Here is an 18,748-nt window from a genome sequence, read left to right as displayed (position 1 = left end):
ATAATATTCCATTGTATATATATACCACCTCTTCTTTATCCATTCATCTGTCGATGGACATCTTGGCTCTTTCCACAGTTTGGCTATTGTGGACATTGCTGCTATAAACATCGGGGTGCACGTACCCTTTCGGATCCCTACTTTTGTATCTTTGGGGTAAATACCCAGTAGTGCAATGGTTGGATCATATGGTAGCTCTATTTTCAACTTTTTGAGGAACCTCCATACTGTTTTCCAGAGTGGCTGCACCAGCTTGCATTCCCACCAACAGTGTAGGAGGGTTCCCCTTTCTCCGCATCCCCGCCAACATCTGTCGTTTCCTGACTTGTTAATTTTAGCCATTCTGACTGGAGTGAGGTGGTATCTCATTGAGGTTTTGATTTGGATTTCCCTGATGCCGAGCGATATTGAGCACTTTTTTATGTGTCTGTTGGCCATTCGGATGTCTTCTTTGGAAAAATGTCTGTTCATGTCTTCTGCCCATTTCTTGATTGGATTCTTTGTTCTTTGGGTGTTGAGTTTGATGAGTTCTTTATAGATTTTGGATACTAGCCCTTTAACTGATATGTCATTTGCAAATATCTTCTCCCATTCTGTCGGTTGTCTTTTGGTTTTGTTGACTGTTTCCTTTGCTTTGCAAAAGCTTTTTATCTTGATGAAGTCCCAATAGTTCATTTTTGCCCTTGCTTCCCTTGCCTTTGGCGATGTTTCTAAGAAGAAGTTGCTTCAGCTGAGGTCAAAGAGGTTGCTGCCTGTGTTCTCCTTTAGGATTTTGATGGACTCCTGTCTCACACTGAGGTCTTTCAACCATTTGGAGTCTATTTTGGTGGGTGGTGTAAGGAAATGGTCCAGTTTCATTCTTCTGCATGTGGCTATCCAATTTTCCCAACACCATTTGTTGAAGAGACTGTCTTTGTTCCATTGGACATTCTTCCCTGCTTTGTCAAAGATTAGTTGACCATAGAGTTGAGGGTCCATTTCTGGGCTCTCTATTCTGTTCCATTGATCTATGTGTCTGTTTTTGTGCCAGTACCATGCTGTCTTGATGATGACAGCTTTGTAATAGAGCTGGAAGTCTGGAATTGTGATGCCGCCGGCTTTGCTTTTCTTTTTCAACATTCCTCTGGCTATGCGGGGTCTTTTCTGGTTCCATACAAATTTTAGGATTATTTGTTCCATTTCTTTGAAAAAAGTGGATGGTATTTTGATGGGGATTGCATTGAATGTGTAGATTGCTCTAGGTAGCATTGACATCTTCACAATATTTGTTCTTCCAATCCATGAGCATGGAACGTTTTTCCATTTCTTTGTGTCTTCCTCAATTTCTTTCATGAGTATTTTATAGTTTTCTGAGTACAGATCCTTTGCCTCTTTGGTTAGATTTATTCCTAGGTATCTTATGGTTTTGGGTGCAATTGTAAATGGGATCGACTCCTTAATTTCTCTTTCTTCTGTCTTGTTGTTGGTGTATAGGAATGCCACTGACTTCTGTGCATTGATTTTATATCCTGCCACTTGACTGAATTCCTGTATGAGTTCTAGCAGTTTTGGGGTGGAGTCTTTGGGGTTTTCCACATAAAGTATCATATCATCTGCAGAGAGTGAGAGTTTGACTTCTTCTTTGCCAATTTGGATGCCTTTGATTTCTTTTTGTTGTCTGATTGCTGTGGCTAGGACTTCCAATACTATGTTGAATAGCAGTGGTGATAGTGGACATCCCTGCTGCGTTCCTGACCTTAGGGGGAAAGCTCTCAGTTTTTCCCCATTGAGAATGATATTCGCTATAGGTTTTTCATAGATGGCTTTTATGATATTGAGGTATGTACCCTCTATGCCTATACTCTGAAGAGTTTTGATCAAGAAAGGATGCTGTACTTTGTCAAAAGCTTTTTCTGCATCTACTGAGAGGATCATATGATTCTTGTTCTTTCTTTTGTTAATGTATTGTATCACATTGATTGATTTGCGGATGTTGAACCACCCTTGCAGCCCAGGGATAAATCCCACTTGGTCATGGTGAATAATCCTTTTAATGTACTGTTGGATCCTATTGGCTAGTATTTTGGTGAGAATTTTTGGATCCATGTTCATCAGGGATATCGGTCTGTAATTCTCCTTTTTGATGGGGTCTTTGTCTGGTTTTGGGATCAAGGTAATGCTGGCCTCATAAAATGAGTTTGGAAGTTTTTCTTCCATTTCTATTTTTTGGAACAGTTTCAGAAGAATGGGTAATAATTCTTCTTGAAATGTTTGGTAGAATTCCCCTGGGAAGCCATCTGGCCCTGGGCTGTTGTTTTTTGGGAGATTTTTGATGACTGCTTCAATTTCCTTAGTGGTTATAGGTCTGTTCAGGTTTTCTATTTCATCCTGGTTCAGTTTTGGTAGTTGATACATCTCTAGGAATGCATCCATCTCTTCCAGGTTATCTAATTTGCTGGCATAGAGTTGCTCATAATATGTTCTTATAATTGTTTGTATTTCTTTGGTGTTGGTTGTGATCTCTCCTCTTTCCTTCATGATTTTGTTGATTTGGGTCATTTCTCTTCTCTTTTTGATAAGTCTGGCCAGGGGTTTATCACTCTTGTTAACTCTTTCAAAGAACCAGCTCCTAGTTTCGTTGATCTGTTCTACTGTTCTTTTAGTTTCTATTTCATTGATTTCTGCTCTGATCTTTATTATTTCTCTTCTCCTGCTGGGTTTAGGCTTTATTTGCTGTTCTTTCTCCAGCTCCTTTAGGTGTAGGGTTAGGTTGTGTACTTGAGACCTTTCTTGTTTCTTGAGAAAGGCTTGTATTGCTATATACTTTCCTCTTAGGACTGCCTTTGTTGCATCCCAAAGACTTTGAATAGTTGTGTTTTCATTTTCATTGGTTTCCATGTATTTTTTTAATTCTTCTTTAATTTCCTGGTTGACCCATTCATTCTTCAGTAGGATGCTCTTTAGCCTCCATGTATTTGAGTTCTTTCCGACTTTCCTCTTGTGATTGAGTTCTAGTTTCAAAGCATTGTGGTCTGAAAATAGACAGGGAATGATCCCAATCTTTTGGTACCAGTTGAGACCTGATTTATGACTTAGGATGTGATCTATTCTGGAGAATGTTCCATGGGCACTAGAGAAGAATGTGTATTCCGTTGCTTTGGGGTGGAATGTTCTGAATATGTCTGTGAAGTCCATTTGGTCCAGTGTTTCATTTAAAGTCTTTATTTCCTTGTTGATCTTTTGCTTAGACGATCTGTCCATTTCAGTGAGGGGGATGTTAAAGTCCCCCACTATTACTGTATTGTTGTCGATGTGTTTCTTTGCTTTTGTTATTAATTGCCTTATATAATTGGCTGCTCCCATATTAGGGGCATAGATATTTACAATTCTTAGATCTTCTTGTTGGATAGATCCTTTAAGTATGATATAGTGTCCTTCCTCATCTCTTATTACAGTCTTTGGTTTAAAATCTAATTTGTCTGATATAAGGATTGCCACCCCAGCTTTCTTTTGGTGTCCATTAGCATGGTAAAAGGTTTTCCACCCCCTCACTTTCAATCTGGGGGTGTCTTTGGTTCTAAAATGAGTCTCTTGCAGACAGCATATTGATGGGTCTTGTTTTTTAATCCAGTCTGTTAGCCTGTGTCTTTTGATTGGGGCATTTAGCCCATTTACATTCAGGGTAACTATTGAAAGATAGGAATTTAGTGCCATTGTATTGCCTGTAAGGTGACTGTTCCTGTATATTGTCTGTGTTCCTTTCTGGTCTATGTTGCTTTTAGGCTCTCTCTTTGCTTAGAGGACCCCTTCCAAGATTTCCTGTAGGGCTGGTTTTGTGTTCGCAAATTCCTTTAGTTTTTGTTTGTCCTGGAAGCTTTTTATCTCTCCTTCAATTTTCAATGACAGCCTAGCTGGATAGAGTATTCTTGGCTGCATATTTTTCTCATTTAGTGCTCTGAATATATCCTGCCAGTCCTTTCTGGCCTGCCAGGTCTCTGTGGATAGGTCTGTTGCCAATCTAATGTTTCTACCCTTGTAGGTTACATATCTCTTCTCCCGAGCTGCTTTCAGGATTTTCTCTTTGTCTCTGAGACTCGTAAGTTTTACTATTAGATGTCGGGGTGTTGATCTATTTTTATTGATTTTGAGAGGGGTTCTCTGTGCTTCCTGGATTTTGATGCCAGTTTCCTTCCCCAAATTAGGGAAGTTCTCTGCTATAATTTGCTCCATTATACTTTCTGCCCCTCTCTCTCTTTCTTCTTCTTCTGGGATCCCAATTATTCTAATGTTGTTTCGTCTTATGGTATCGCTTATCTCTAGAATTCTGCCCTCGTGATCCAGTAGTTGTTTATCTCTCTTTTTCTCACTTCTTTATTTTCCATCATTTCATCTTCTATATTACTGATTCTCTCTTCTGCCTCATTTATTCTAGCACTTAGCGCCCCCATTTTTGATTGTACCTCATTAATAGCCTTTTTGATTTCTACTTGGTTGGATTTTAGCTCTTTTACTTCTCCAGAAAGGGTTTCTCTAATAACTTCCATATTTTTTTCAAGCCCAGCTAGTATCTTTAAAGTGATGATTCTGAACTCTAGATCTGACATCGTACTAATGTCCATATTGAGTAGGTCCCTGGCAGTCGGTACTACGTCTTGTTCTTTTTGTTGAGGTGATTTTTTCCGTCTTGTCATTTTGTGCAGAGGAGGATAGATGAATGAGAGAACAAAATGCTAGCAGAGTAACCATGCCCCCAGAAAATATACTCTAAACAAATCAGAAAAGACCTGAAGCAGTGGGATAAGAAAGGGAAAGAGAGAAAAAAGAAAAAGAAAAAAAGGAAAAAGATAAAGATAAAAACAAAAACAAAACAAAACAACAACAACAACAAACCAGAATGTGATTAAATATGATCAGGCTGGTATATAGATCAGTGCCACACACTAGATTTGGGGTGTATTTTGGTCTTTTAGAAGAAAGTGCCTCCCAAAATTTTAAAGAAAGAAAAACTTATATATGTACAAAAATAAGGGTTGATATGATGAAGGGATGGAATATGACTGTAAAGATGGAAATTATAAAAAATTTTATAAAAGGAATTGATAAGAAGTTGTTTGAAGAAAGAAAGAAGAGGATTTAAAAAAAGAAAAAAGAAAAAGAAAAAAAAAAGGAAGAGGATGTGATCAGGCAGGGGAATAGAAAACACCATATACTAGAGATTTAGGGTATATTTTAATCTGTTAGAAGAAACTATCTCAAAATTTTAAAGAGAGAACAACTTATATACATATGCCAAAAATATGGGTAACTACTATGAAGGGATAGAATATGACTCTAAAAATGAAAAATAAAAATGTTTTTTTTAAAAAAAGGGATTGATAAGATGTTGGTTGAAAAAGGGAAAAAGAAAAATTCAAAAAGAAATAAAAAGACAAAAAGACAGTTAAAAAAAAATTCACTTTGAAAGACTAAAGAATCATGGTAAAAAAGCCATGGATTCTATGTGCAGTATTCCCCTAGCACTGGAGTTCTGCTGTTCTCATTGATTGGTAAACTTGGTCTTGGCTGGCTGTTCTCGCTGATCTTCTGGGGAGGGGCCTGTTGCCGTGGTTTCCAAATGTCTCTGCCGGAGGCGGAATTGCCCCGCCCTTGCCCCCTCCCGGCTAAGTAATCTGCTCGGGTTTGTTCTCCAGGGCTTTTGTTCCCTGCGAGTGTTCCGTACAGCTTTGGAGGCGGAGAGTGAAAATGGCGGCCTCCGAATCTCCGCCCCCAGAGGAGCCAAGAACTCGGGGCCCCGCTCCTCAGTGAGCCCCCAGAGAAAAGCCGTCAGTCACTCCCGTCTCCCCGGTCTCCGGCCGCACCCCGTGCTCGCCCGGCCTGTGACCGCGCGCCTCTATCAATGGCACCCGACCCCGGGTGGAGTCTCCAAACCCAGCAGATCCCTGCGGTGCACTCCCGCGCGGCTCCTCCTGGAGGAGGAAGGTGAGTCTCCCCTGATCTGCCGCTTGTTGGGTCCCTGCTGGAGGAGCAGGGGCCCGACTGTGCCGCGGATCCCGGTTTATGGCCACCCCGAGCTGAGAGCCCGCGCCTGGGCTCCGCCTCTGCAGCCGGCTTCCCTGCTCTGTTACCTGGGAGCTCTGCCACACTCAGGCACCCCCGGTCTTTCTGTGACCCCGAGGGTCCTGAGACCACACTGTCCCCGAGGGTTCCACCCCCCGCTTAGCCACCAGAGTGACGTCCCTCAGCGGAGCAGACTTTTAAAAGTTCCGATTTTGTGCTCCGTGGTTCTATCACTTGCCAGAAGCGGCCGACGGAGGCCCCTCCCCCGCCGTCTCTCCTCCCAAATATCGCCTCGGATTCACTTCTCCGCACGTCCTACCTTCCAGAAAGTGGTCGCTTTTCTGATGAGAGAGCCGTTGCTCTTCTTTTCTTCAATCTCCTGTTGAGTTTGTAGGTGTTCAGAATGGTTTGATCTCTATCCAGCTGAATTCCTGAGAGGAGACGAAATCCAGGTCTCCTACTCCTCCACCTGGGTCTTGTTTTTTGATCTGCTCTGATAATCAATCTCTTCTTTTAATTGACACATTTAAATTATTAGTGTTTAAAATGATATAATTGATATAATTGGTTCAATCTCTTCCATGTTTGTTACTGTTTTCTATTTTTGGCCATATTTTTGTCTTTCAGTTTTTTCTCCCTTTTGTAGTTTTAACTCTGTTTTTCTGGTGATTCCATTTTCTCTCCTCCCTTAGCATTTTCACTTACACTTCATTTTTCACTTTTTGTTAATGGTTGCCCTAGAGTTTGCAATATGCATTTACAACTAATTCAAGTCCACTCTCAGGTACTATACCACTTCATTGGTAGTATGAGTACCTTTAACAAAGTAATTCTAATTCATCCCTTTTGTCCCTTGTATCATTGCTGTCATTTATATCATTTACATATAAGCAACCATATGCATATAAATAATCAAATGTATTATTGCTATTATTAGGTGAACAACTGTTATCAGTTTGATCCTTTAAGAACAAGAAAAATAAAGATTTTTACATTGTTTTTCCTTATTCCTTCTTCAATTATCTTCCTTTCTTTAGGTTTATCTGATTTCCTTACCTATATCCTTTTTCTTCTTTCTAAGTAACATTTCTTGCAAGGAAAGTCTAGTGGCAACAAATTCTCTCAATTTTTGTTTGCCTGAGAAAGTCTTTATTTCTCTTTCACTTTTGAATAATATTTTTTCAGGACATAGAATTCTAGGTTCTTAGATTTTTTTTCTCACTTAGCACAAAGTATTTCTGTTTTTTTTTTTTTTTTAAAGATTTTATTTATTTATTTGAGAGAGAGCACATGAGAGGGGGGAGGGGCAGAGGGAGAAGCAGACTCCCCACCGAGCAGGGAGCCCGATGCGGGACTCCATCCTGGGACTCCAGGATCATGACCTGAGCCGAAGGCAGTCGCTTAACCAACTGAGCCACGCAGGCACCCCAGTTTTTTTTTTTAAGATTTTATTTATTTATTTGAAAGAGAATGAGAGAGAGCACATGAGAGGGGGGAGGGTCAGAGGGAGAAGCAGACTCCCTGCTGAGCAGGGAGCCCAACACGGAACTCGATCCAGGGACTCCAGGATCATGACCTGAGCCGAAGGCAGTCGCTTAACCAACTGAGCCACCCAGGTGCCCTAGCACAAAGTATTTCACTCCACTCTCTCTCTTGCATGATTTCTGAGGAAAAGTTGAATGTAATTTTTGTTGCTGTTGTTTTTCCTTTATAGGTAAGGTATTCTGTTTTCTTTCAGGACTTTTTTTTTTTTTTTTATCTTTGATTTTCTGTACTTTGAAGTTATACTTAATTGTAGTTTTTTTGGTTTTCTTGTTTTTGTTTTTGTTTTGGCTTTTATTTTATTAGGTGTTCTCTGAGCTTCCTGGATCTATGGTGTGTGTCTGATGCTAATTTGGGAAAATTCTCAGTCACTGATGCTTCAAATATTTCATTTATTCCTTTTTTTTCTTTTTCTGATATTCCCATTATATATGTTATACTTTTGTAGTTGTCTCATGGTCCTTGGATATTCTGTTCTTATTTTTCTTCAGTTTTTGTTCTCTTTGCTTTCAGTTTTTGAAGTTTTTATTGCTATATTCTCAAGCACATAAATTATTTTCTCAGCTGTGTCCAGTCTACTAATAAAGCCATCAAAATCATTCTTCATTTCTATTAGTTTTTTATATTCTCTACCATTTGTTTTTTATTCTTTCCTAGGTTTTTCATCTCTCTGCTTACATTGCCAACTGCTCTTTCATGCTATCTACTTTATCCATCAGAACCCTTAGCATATTATTCATAGTTGTTTTAAATACCTGGTCTGATAATTCTAACATTCCTGCCATGTCTAGTTTAGATACTTGCCCTGCCTCTTCCTCCTTTTCCACTCCTCCTCCATCTCCTCTTTTCTTTGATTTCATCTTATCCTTTTTTTTTTTTTTTTTAATAGCTGGGCGATAGCTGGGCATGATGTACTGGGCAAAAGAAACTACTGTTAATAGGCCTTTAGTAATGTGGTTAGTTGTTTAGGGAGGGAAAGCATTCTGTAGTCCCATGATTAAGTTTCAGTTTTTTAGGGAGCTTATGCCTCTCGAATGTAAATCTCACAGAGTTTCTTGGTTTTTCCCCCTCGCTTAAATGGGTGAGGTGTCTAGAGTGGCCAGGAATTGGCTATTGCCCTTTTTGCCTGTCATGATAATACCCTAACAGGTGAGGTTCTGTTTAACTAGTTTTTCTGCATGCAAGGCTTGTTAAGAACAATAGAGTGTTCTGACGTATTTCAAAAATGGTTCCTTTTTCCTACCCTCAGCCAGAAGTATGAGGGTTTTTTCTTATGTATACACTGTAGTCAAGCTCCTGGAGGTAATTCTCACAATAATGGGAGGACCATCTATGACTCAGTCCCTCTGGACTTTTTTAACTGTAAGACTTGTCCTTATTGAGCCTTGAAAAATTCATCAATTACCATTTAGGTTTATCTACCCCAGCACTGGTTCCTGTGGCTGTTTCCCCTTGTGAGTCTCTGCTCTGGTGAGCCATGACTCCCTGTATTCACCTGTCTATCTCTAATCATGGGGAAGCAGTTTGCTCTATGTCATCTCTCTTTTTTTTTTTTTTTAGATTTTATTTATTTGAGCACAGCAGGGAGGAGGGGCAGAAGGAGAGGGAAAAGCAGACACCCTACTGAGCAGGGAGCCCAATGCAGGGCTTGATCCCAGGACCCTGGGATCATGACCTGACCCGAAAGCAGACACTTAACCAACTGAGCCACCCAGGCACCCCTGTGTCATCTCTTTTCTTACAGACACAAGAAGAGCTGTTAATTTTTCAGTATGCTCATCTTTTTACTTGTTAGTATGGAGTGATGACTGCCAGCTCCTTATGTGAGGAACTGGGAAGTAGAAGTCTCTGTTTAGATTTTTAAGAAACTGCCAAACTTTTTTAGTGGCTGTACCATTTACTTTCCCACTACCATTGTCTAAGTGATCCAAGTTTTCTGCATCGTCACTGCTATTGATTACTATAGAGTTTATGGTTTACATCTTTAACATATCAAAGTCTACATTCAGAAGATATGCTATGGCATATATAATGTAAGAACTTTTCAACAGTATGCTTTTCCTTATCCCCTCCAGCTTTTGTGTTATTGTCATACATTTTACTTTTACATATATGATAAACCCCAAACACATTGTTTTTGTTTTTGTCTTTAAACAACTCATCATACTTAAAGGACTATAAATAACAATGTCTTTATATATACCCATAAAATAACTAATTTTAATACTCTCCATGCTTTGGTTTAGATCCAGGTTCCCATATGGTATTATTTTCTTTCTGCTTAAAGGACTATCTTTATAATTTCTTATGTCCGCCGGTGATGAAATCTTTTAGCATTTGAATGTCTGAAAAATCCGTTCTTTGTCTTCTTGATTTTTGACAGATTTTGTTTTGCTGGGTAACAAATTCCATGTTAAAAATTCATCATTCTTGGGGCGACTGAGTGGCTCAGTTGTTAAGCGTCTGCCTTCGGCTCAGGTCATGATCCCAGGGTGCTGGGATCGAGCCCCACATCGGGCTCCCTGCTCCTCGGGAGGCCTGCTTCTCCCTCTCCCACTCCCCCTGCTTGTGTTCTCTCTCTCGCTGTGTCTCTCTGTCAAATAAATAAATAAAATCTTAAAAAAAAAAAAAATTCATCATTCTTGGGTGCCTGGGTGGCTGAGATGGTTGAGTGTCTGCCTTCAGCTCACGTCGTGATCCCAGGGTCCGGGGATGGAGTTCCGCATCAGGCTCCCTGCTCCTCGGGGAGCCTGCTTCTCTCTCTGTCTCTCATGAATAAATAAATAAATAAAATCTTAGAAAAAAATTCATCATTCTTATCTTTTGGGAGAAGAACGTTGTTGTTTCTTTCACTACTTAAGTGATATTGCTCTCTTGTAAATTGCATTCATTTGAGAAGAGATCTGGTGCCATCCTTATTCTGTTCTTCTGTGTGTAATATGCCTTCCACTTCTGGCTGCTTTTACATTTTTTCTCTTTATAATCAGTTTAACGGAATTTGATTCTTATATGCCTGGATGTAGTTTTCTTCATGTTTTTTTTTATTTGTTTGTTTTTGAGTTTCATTGTGTTTTTTGGGGATCTCTTGATGTATAGTTTTTAAAAATGGGAAAAATTTCTGTCATTATATCTGCAATTGTATTTTCTGTTTCTTTTTCCTCTCCTCCTGGGACTTTAATTACATAGTATATTTTGCTACTCAAGTTGTCCCACAGTTCACTAATATTCTGTTCATTTTTTCCCAAATTTTATCATCTGTATCAATTCTGAGTCAGTTTCAATTAACTAAGTTTTTCCTTATTATGGGCCATATTTCCCTGCCTCATTGCACACCCGACAATTTTAGATCTAATGAAAGACATGGTGCATTTTTTTTGTGTGTGCTGGGTATTTTTAGATTTCTAAAAATATTCTTGAGCTTTATTCTGGGATGCAGTTTGATCATTGGAATCAGTCTGATCCTTTCAGGTCTTGATTTTATGCTTTGTAGGTGTGACCAGAGCAGCATTTAATCGTTTCAATTTTTTCCTAATACTGAGGCAGGACTCTTATTAGTACTCTAACTCTGGATTGGCAAACTACAGCTTGAGGGCTAGGGTCTGTTTTTATAAATAAAGTTTACTGAAACACAACCATGCCTATTCATGTGTCTGTTGTCTCTGGCTGTTTCTGTGCTACAGTGGCAAAAAAGCCACAGTTATAATAAAGACCATGTGACCCACAGAGCCTGGCCCTTTAAGAAAAAGTATGTCAATTACTACACTGATGGATGCCTCCTGAGTTATAAAGTTTCCACTCTCTCTTTTGGGAACAGGTATTATCTGGCCTCACAGTTATTCTGGCCTCTGTGATACTCAGTATTGAACTGAATTCGGGAGGGGGTCCTTCTGCAGATCTCCAGAGTTCTCTCTCGGTGCAGCTCTCTCCTTCATGGAATTTGGTCATGTAAATCCTAGCCACCATGGCTTCTCTGGAAGCTCATTCCTGCCTACTCAACTCAAGAAGACCATGGGGCTCTGTTGAAGGTTTTCCCCTCCCAGCTCTGTGGGGTATAATCTTTCTCCAGGCAGAAAGCTGGGGCAGTCATAGGGATCGCTTTTCCATCTCTCAGGGATCACTGTTTTTTGGTGTGTGATGCTCGACATTCTGAGAGCCATTGTTTGTTTATTTTGTGCTTCCCCCCCACCCCCAGTTGTTGCAAATGAAGGGAGTTCAGTTCCTGTTATTTGATCTTACCTGGAAATGGAAGTGCAAGAATTAATTTCTTTTTTCCCTAAGAAAAGAGTCAATATGAAAGTCAGAGAATAACATTTAATAATTTGGATAGACAAGAGGGTGTTTGTATGCAAGTAATCTTTACTAGTTTAATTAAATGTAAGAAAATTTGACTCCAATGCTTGCATTGATGATTTTATATAAGCAAAATTGTTTAATATGTACAATTTTTTAAAGATTTTATTTATTTGACAGAGAGAGACACATAGCGAGAGAGGGAATACAAGCAGGGGGAGTGGGGGAGGGAGAAGCAGGCTCCCCGCTGAACAGGGAGCCTGATGTGGGGCTCCATCCCAGGATCCTGGGATCATGACCTGAGCCAAAGGCAGACCCTTAACGACTGAGCCACCCAGGCACTCCAATACATACAATTTTAACACAATAACAGAACTGCCTTTAAGATATATTCCAATAGGGGTGTCTGGATGACTTAAGTATCTGACTCTTGATTTTGGCTCAGGTCATGATCTCAGGATCATGAGATTGAGCTCAGCCACTGGCTCCTCATTGGGGAGTCTTCTTCTCTCTTTCTCTCCCTCTGCCTCCACCCCTCCCCCCTGCTCACACAGGCTCTCTGAAATAAGTAAATAAAACTTTTTTTAAAAAGGTATATTCTAATACACATCATCTTAAATGTAAATTTCATTTTATAAAATGAAATTCATTTTCTTTCAGTAAGAAAGATGACAAATTATAATCATCCTCATTCCCTTCCCCTACAATCTCAAATCTCAATCTCAAATATTTTGGGTTTTTTTGGTTGTTTTTGCTTGCTTTTTTACTATCCTTATCCTCTCTAAATACCATTGAGAACACACAGGTAGTTGAGTAAATTAGTTTTATTACTTCTTAAAAGAAGGGAGAAAACACACAATGGGAAAGTGTCACGCTAAGAGACTGTTAGAAAAGACTTACAGGATTTGAACTTGTGTTAGGTGACTTTGCAGAAGATTCAGGAGGCAAAGATTACTCTAGATTGGATGTTGTCAAGAAGTGGAGGCAATTTTATGATTAAGTATCTAATAAATATTATCACTAAGGTAGGAGGAATAAATGGAGGCTGAATTTATGATTGGCAAAGAAGCAATAGTTGGGGCACCTGGGTGGCTCAGCCATTAAAGTGTCTGCCTTCAGCTCAGGTCATGATCCCAGGGTTCTGGGATCGAGTCCTGCATTGGGCTCCCTGCTTGGTGGGGAGCCTGCTTCTCCCTCTGCCTCTGCCTCTCCCCTCCTGCTCATGCTCTCTCTCTCTTACTGTATCTGTGTCTCAAATGAATAAAATCCTAAAAAAAAAAAAAAAAAGAAGAAGCAATAGTCACCCATATTAGTCAAGATTAGGATGTTGGTGTTTTTTGTGGCTTAGACAATGATTCTACTGTCTGTGTTCAGGCATGATTATGAACCGATTTTCTTTTTGTCTTAATTCATCAGGATTACAGAGTAACTTTGTCTGATGTTGATATTCTATGAAAGTGTTTATGTTCAACAGAAGAAACCAAGGCCTACGTGTGAGTGACAGGCCAGCTCCCAGATGTCGAGGATGGTTTTCTCTTTCTTGTTGTCATGATGAGAAAGGCCACATGGTAGAGTGGCAAGAACCATGCATTAGTATTCATGGACCTGCATTACCATCATCCTTCTTCTATCATCTGTGGCCCTAGGATATGTAAGCTAAAATTTCTGGGTTTTAGTATTTAATTTACCTTAGTAAAATTTCTGGGTCTAATTCTTCATAAAAATCAGAGGATTGGATTTGATTGTTTCCAAAGTGGTTTCCATTTCTTTCATTTTATAAATGAGAATTTTGCTTTAAAGCCAAGAGAATTCCATTCTAGAAATGCTAAATAAAATGAAACCATTGAGGTGTTTTATTTATTTTTCCTTTAGATATAAGCTTTATAGTAAGGATAAGTGGTTTCTATGCTCTGTTGACAGCTTCCTGAATCTCTAGGAATAAGTCCATAAATTAAGCTGTCTCTTATTCTATCCTCCCCAGCAATGCCATAATAATACTTCTATTTCATTGAGTGGCTCTGATAATTATAAAATTCATTTTATTTCCTTTTAATAAGAAAGATGGCATATTATAAATAATTATCTTCATTCCTTTCCCCTACAAACTCAAATCAATATGTTTTATGTGGAAATTTTTTTCTTTAGTATATTTTATGGTTGTGTTTATAAATAAGACAGAATTTTAGAATTGTATTTATCACTATGATCCATATTTTTGTCTTTCTCTTCTGTGTAACTACTTGTTGCTGATAGAGCCTCACATTTTAGCAATGAATCCTTTTTAAATATTTTACACTCAGGTAATCTAAAAGGAGAGTAGATGTTTGGCTAGTCTGTTTTTGCCTTGGCTTTCCCATGAAACTTCTACTCTTTGTTGAAAGTCATTGGATATCTCTTATCTCTTTCCTAACTGATATTTTTCTATATTATAGTATGAAATATTTTTAACAGCCAACATATCTTTATGTGTGTCAGGATCTTCTTTGAGTGATCCTCTAAATACATAGCCCAAGCTGCTAAGTCAGATTATGTTTCCTTTGCCATGTGTAAATCCTCTATAAATGGCTCAATCAGTGACTAGAGCAAAGTGCTACCTGTCTGTCTGGAGTGGGATTTTTTCCAAGTTGACAGATGGCTCTGCTTCATCTGTCTGATCCCAAGACATTTCCTAGAAGAATCATAGCTGAATGTTCACAGATACAGTCAGAGTTTGGACTGTTAAGTAACCAGTGAGAATCTGCTTAGATTTATCTCTTTTAACTTATAAAAACAATAAAAAAAGGGATAAGAAGAGTCACATAAAGTTCTTCGATGAAAGAAACAGATGAGCCATGTGATAACTTGGTTACAAATACACAAATATATTATTGGAGAACAAAATACAAAGCTTAGGGTATGATTTTATTAAGTGCAAATATTTTTACACTTTTCCAGACCACTGGTTTAACTGACCTCTTTTCTAGGACAGGTTAGCAATAAAACATGGAAGGATGTAGTGGCATTTATCCTTTGGGATTTACGGTCTGCTTCTTGGAAAAATCCTTCTGCATTGTTTTTAGCCTCAGTTGTATTATCATCTCAACAGGAATCTCAGAATTATAGGGAATCAAAGATGCACATGATAGTCTCTTCAAAGAGCTGACAATATAGCTGGAGAGATAAGATGTTAAACAGAAAAAATGATAAAAACTAAGAATTCCTTAAAAGGAAACAATCATAGTGGGCAATGTCATATTCACGATAATATATGGATTTTCTGAGATAATCCCCACTTTATGGAAGTTTATTGTCTTCTCAAAGTGATATGTATAGAATTCAAAGTCTATGTCTTTGCAGTGCTTTCTATAAAAATCAGGGATAAAAATCTGAACATGTGACTGGCTTCTCCATTTTAGGGGTGGTTACCCACATCTGCACATGCAGAAAGCCATAGTTATGGATGAATGTTTTCAATGGAAATGATTTATAGAGAAGGTGAAATTTGAAACACATTTTTAAATGACAAAAATTAAAGGAGGAAGGGAAGAACCGGGGGCATTTGAGGGAGAACTATATAAGTGAAGGCACAGAGGTAGGAGATTTTGTCTTGAATGTAGAGGATGGTGGGAAGACTGGTCTGGAAGGAGCAAAGGTATGCAGGGGAGAAACAAGAAATAAAGTTGGAGGGCTGAAACTGTGTTAATCTTTGGAGGGCCTTCAAAACTGGGGTTTAATTTTATAAGATAAATATTACATTATCATTGCTATTCGGTGATCAAAGTATTTTTACCACGAGGAAAGTAAATTTCCTCATCTGCCAGAGGAAATGTGCATTATATGAATTCAGCTATATATGCTAGGAGCTAGCGTAACAGAGTAGACATAAGACAAAATTTTGAATTTCAGGATTTTAGTTTATCATGAGAAATTTACTTAGGCACTCCAAGTCTCAACTGTCTTTTCTGTGAAAAATGGGTTATGGTAACAATAGGACCTCCTTATGTTATAATGTTCAAATATAAGAATACATGTTAAAATACCTTATAAAGTGATAATATTTATTCTGCATTAGTTATTTACCTTTCAATTAAAAACGCTAAAAACCTAGGCATGGATTGATCAGAACCTGGACAGTGGAGGTGACATGCAGAACAAATGCTTGGATCTGAGTAAATTGTTTTTTGTTTTTTTGGTTTTTTTTTAAGTGGTATATAATTTCTAGTTCTTTCCAGTTCTTTTATGATTTTGCTCCATCAGAGCTCCCAGCTACACAGTAGCCCACTGCCCCATGGCTGTTGAAGCCCATCAGTCCAAAGCTATGTCACTCTCTTTAACTGCAGTTTGGAAGACATTATATGTAGTGGTAGGACTTGGAACGGAAGGGATAAGAGAGAGAAAAGCATCAAAATTAGCTCTTATTTAGAATTCCAGAAGAATAATGCTGCTATTGAAGAAAAAACATGTTATAGGACAGAGAAGCAATTTGTGTGGTGAAAATGAGGGAATTCAGGGCATCTGGGTGGCTCAGTTGGATAAGCGTCTGCCTTTGGCTTCAGTCATAATCTCGGGGTCCTGGGATTGAACCCCATACGGTCTCCCTGCTCAGCAAGCGGGAGTCTGCTTCTCCCTCTCCCTCTGCCCCCCACCCCCCGCTCATGCTTACTCTTGCTCAAAGAAATAAATAAAATCTTTTAAAAAAATGAGGGAGTTCAATTTTGAATAGGATGTGCTCCATTTTTACATATTGAGAATTAGTTGCTGGTGGGCCGTCTAAATGAAGATGATCCATAGTTCATTCCACACATTGCTTTACTGTGAAACAGAGTGGGCTGGCCCTGCGCAGATTTTGAAGGCAGAGGAGGTATAACAAATTGAAGACAAGAAGGGATGTGAGAATGGTAAAAACAGTAACAAAAAAAGAAATAGAATCTAAATTTTTTTTTTTTTAAAGATTTTATTTATTTATTTGACAGAGAGAGAGGGAACACAAGCAGGGGAGTGGGAGAGTGAGAAGCAGGCTTCCCGCGGAGCTGGGAGCCCGATGCGGGGCTCGATCCCAGAACCCTGAGATCACGACCCGAGCCGAAGGCAGTTGCTTAAGCGACTGAGCCACCCAGGCGCCCTGGAATCTAAATTTTTTTGAGAGGAAGTGACCAGTAGATTCAGGTAACTGAGAGTTCAAGAAAATTGAGGACTGAGTATATTCACTTAGAAATATTTTTAATTTGGTTGGGAAAAAAAATCCTAAAAGAACAGTTTCATTACAGGAGAGGATTAAGGATTTGAGACACAAAAAAGTCTGAGAAAAGCAGAATGGATACCACTAGAATGGATCAAAGTACAGAAAAACTGGCCCAGGAATCTGAGGAAAGAGGAAAATCTGTGTGGCAAGGAGAGGAGCTTCTTATTAAAGTGTGTGTGTGTCAGATATATTGTGAGGGGAGGGTACTAATATTTGAGGGTCTTAGGAAAAGCAAAGTTGTATACTTGATGGAGGGACTGGGAGAGAGAAAATGGATAAACGTAACGATTTCAGGAGTTCAGTGCCAAGGTGCATGGTATGAAGTCAAAAGCTGTGATTCTCAGCAGAGAGAGAGCCCTGTCCCCATGAAGTAAACATGTTAGTATCTCAGAAGCAGTTTTTTCCAGCTTCCCATAGCCCCTAGAGTTTCTATAATGTCCCTGAAAAAGGTGTGCATTCCAACAGAAAAACCATATAGTCTAAAAAAATACGAATGGGGAAAATGTGCCTAGGAAGCATATGGAGGCATAAAAAATAATCTATGAGATCAGGTTAATGCACAGACATCAACATGGAAATTTTAGTTACAGAAAGGCAATGATACAGCAAAGAGTTCTGAGATTAGAAAGACCTGGACTGAATTCTGGCTTTGCCAGGTGCAGAATATTCCAAAGTCCATTTATATCTTCAGCCCTAAAAGAGATATGATATTTGCCTTTATAGCAAGAGTTTTCTGAGTATCTAATATGACAATGCATGTCAAAATGCTGTACAAACTGTTAGCATTTCTATTATTGTGATTATTGTTATCTAGATGGTAGTAGATGAAAGATTTGAGTCAAATTTGAAGACTTTGGCATTTAAAAAGTAATTTATCTGAAAAAGACAATAATAGAAATGACAATTAAAATTAAAATGAAGAGATTTGGGGAAGACATAAGAATTATTGGTCAGAAAGTTCTTTTTGTGAGCAAGCAGCCAACTTACTTTCCCCACCACTGAGCAGAAACAAGAGAACTCATATTCACTTGAAGAGATTATGGCTTATAAATTTCAGGGAAGAGCCTAATCTGCATTAGAACATGCAACTAGAGATAAAAGGAGAGTCAAGAGATAATAATAGGTATGTATCCTTTTACATATATTACTATATTTGATGTATTAAAATGCAACGGGCTAATACTATTATTATCCCAATTTTACACATGAGGAGCCCAAGGGCAAAAATATTAAATAATGCTCCCAGTTTGTCACATAAATAGTATATGTTAGTTGCCTAATTCAGTCTAACTTTCTTAGGGGAAAGAAAAAGCCTGTGTTCTTTCCAATAAGTCTCCTTTGGAGACTTAACTTTTAGCTTAAAATTGGGTTTACATGAATTTCACTCTTTTGTTAACTGAGCTAAATGGCTGCTTTTTGGTGGGATGGATGAAAGTTCACAGGAGCCCTTTCTCTTAGAGGGGACAAGTACCCTTCCCTTATTTCTTTCATTTGAGACAATGTATGAAGCAACAGTTGCAGTCAACTGAAATGTTACTAGAATTTGAAAACTTGACATTTATGCTTCTTTTTCTTTTTCTTTGTTTCTTTGTTTCTTCCTTTGCTTCTTTGTTTCCTTCCTTCCTTCCTTCCTTCCTTCCTTCCTTCCTTCCTTCCTTC

The sequence above is a fragment of the Mirounga leonina genome, unplaced genomic scaffold (assembly GCF_011800145.1).
Source record: "Mirounga leonina isolate KUSES-001 unplaced genomic scaffold, KU_Mleo_1.0 Mir_115, whole genome shotgun sequence".
NCBI lineage: Eukaryota > Metazoa > Chordata > Mammalia > Carnivora > Phocidae > Mirounga > Mirounga leonina.
The sequence above is the reverse complement of the archived record's forward strand: the minus strand, read 5'-3'. Positions refer to the sequence as shown.